This window comes from Pygoscelis adeliae, unplaced genomic scaffold (assembly GCF_000699105.1).
Source record: "Pygoscelis adeliae isolate BGI_AS28 unplaced genomic scaffold, ASM69910v1 Scaffold224, whole genome shotgun sequence".
Classification (NCBI taxonomy): Eukaryota; Metazoa; Chordata; class Aves; order Sphenisciformes; family Spheniscidae; genus Pygoscelis; species Pygoscelis adeliae.
The window spans coordinates 777989-780563 of record NW_008824657.1 but is presented as its reverse complement, the minus strand read 5'-3'; positions in this window follow the sequence as shown (position 1 = coordinate 780563).

Genomic DNA, 2575 nt, shown 5'->3' with positions numbered 1-2575 from the left:
CTGGCGGTGCGTGAGTGTGTGGGGGGGGGGGGGGGGGGGGGGGGGGGGGGGGGGGGAAGGATGGCAGCCGATTTTTGTGTTCGTGACCAAAGAGAAAAGCAGCTGCTGGCAGGGCCCCGCGTCCGCGACTGTGTGCTCACACCCAGGGAAGGCAAAGCTCGTCTTTTAACACCCTTTCCCCTTGTGCAAGGAGCTTGTTGCAGACTAAGGGGGCTACAGCCTGGATTTTATTGCTTGTTAACAGTGCTATAGAGACTAACTAGCTTTCCTTGAAGGCCAGCTTTCCTAGATTTCCACCACTGAGCCAGTTTATTTTGCAGGGCTGGATATCGGGAGGTGCAAACAGGCTTGGTGTGAAGAGCATTAGGCAGCGGAGCAATACACCTCCGTAAATCCAGCTGATAAACGCCGCGCAATTAAGCCTCCCGAGTTGTAACCGCTGAACACGGTGAGCATTTTGCGGCTACTTTTTTTTCTGCCAAGGGGAACAGTTTTTCGAAACGGCACGAATTCCTCTTGCTGCTACGATGAGACACAACCCCGGGGAGAGCATTTTGCAGGCTGCCGCCTCCTAATGCACAGGGAAAACCCTATTTGCAAGGCGACAAACCGAGTTACCTCGAGTGCTGCAGGACAGGAATCAGCTTAACTGCAGAGCAAAAAGGCCTTTGCGTGGTGCTCTGAATTAGTTCTGGCCTGCTCTGAATTATTTGCTGTTAGAAAACAGACCAAACATCACTATTCCCACTAAAGAGCCACATGAGGGCAGCACCAGGTGGCAAAGCTGGTGCTGGACGCGCAGGAGCGTACTCCAGGCCGGCTGAGGTTGCAGTCCCCTTGCAGCCACCCTCCTCCTTGCTACCCCCAAAAGTCAGAGGTTATTTCCACCCGAGGGCACGCAGATTAAAGCTGACCTTGGTTTTTAAAAGCACTCCTTGCTTTTGAAGGTGGGAGAGGGTTGATTTAATTCTTCGCGGCGCTCTTTGCCGCTCTTAATCAAGTCACCATCTCCTTTCACCTCGAGGTTTTCTTTGTCCCTTGTCGCTACGTGGCCACAGAACACTTTTCCCCTTGTAGCACTCGGTGTCTGGAATAGTTTCTGTCTGCCTCATTAACTCCCCGCTCCTACAAACATCCCAGGACCGTCAGCATAGCGCTCGCTAATTTGTTTTCCAACTCTGGAGCACATTCTTTCCCGAGGTATGAAGGTCAGCGAAGCAGGAGAGAGATAGCCTGGGATTAAGTAAGAAAATGCAGGTGGTGTTCATTTCTGGATGAGAATTAAGGATTTTCGTTTTAGCTGAAAACCACATTTGTAAATAGCTTAGGCGCCCAGACAAGGGCGTGAAGGTTGCCGGGTGCACGGTGCGTGGTCCAGAGATGGTTTATTATATAGCGAGGTGCAATCACAAGCCATCCTCACGTTTATTTCTTATGTGATAGATACACCAGGACAGTCCTAAATGGAGTATTGTTTTTAACACGACCTTAATATCAACCAGTAGGCCTGGATTATGTTTTTCACCATATAAATTGAATTCTCAGCTAGGCTCTTGATACTTTGTACCGGACCCATTGGCCGTGCAGCTGGAGTGGACCTGGGCTGTATTTGTAGCCGTGGCCACAGCTGGCTTTAAAAGTAATGACTGTAATGCCCTGGGCGATGTCTTGGGGGTGGTTTTTGTTTTGTGTAGCTGCAGCCTGATGTTGATGGACGGTGTCGCTCAAGGGTGGGGGCTGCCGGTGTTCCTGAAATGAGTGACCTGCTCATCCGAGGCAGGAAGGAGCCGCTGATCCTCCCGACGGTAATATCTAACCTCCTCTTACGAAGGAACCGAGACAACACCCCCCCCAAGAAGCCAAATATTTTGGCAGCTGGCTCTTCCGCCCGCTAGAAAGACAAGCCCTTCATCAAGAGCCCTAGCGCAGCCCGTCCACAAGCCACTCGTTTCTCGGGCAGAGATAGGATCTGCCGCTGCCCACCCTTCATGGACACGTTTATGTAAGGCTGAAATGATGGTGTAGGCAGCAGAACAAGCCCTGCCTATGCTTATACCACCTGCTTCACCTCCTCTGTTGCCTGTTTATGAAAGCTGGTGTTAGCATTTGTCATAATAATAATAATAATACTTTGCACTTCCCGAACAACCATCCATCTGCAGCGCTCGAGCTGCTGGCAAACCTTTAATTAGATTGTGCCTCCCACCACCCCCAGGAAGTAGGCAAACATTATCACATTTTTTCATTAGCACCGAGGCTGATGATGAACCTTCAGGGAGAGGATGTTGCAGTTACAGCTGAGAAAAAAGAAAAAGAAGGGGGGGGGATCAAATTCAGTTCAGGGTTTAGCTTGAGAACATTAGAGGGACTGGTCTCTCCCTGGGAGGAAGAGGAGGGCAGGCGTGTGCTGGTACAATCCCATAATACTCCTCCACGCCTCAGCGGTTTGCAGCTAAGGAACTGTAATGGAGTCGCATCCATTTGTGCCTGCAGTGATTTTAGCACACACGGCGCGTGAGTGACCCGCTCTGTGACCTTGGGGGGGGGGGGGGGGGGCCCTCCTTTCTCGGGGCAC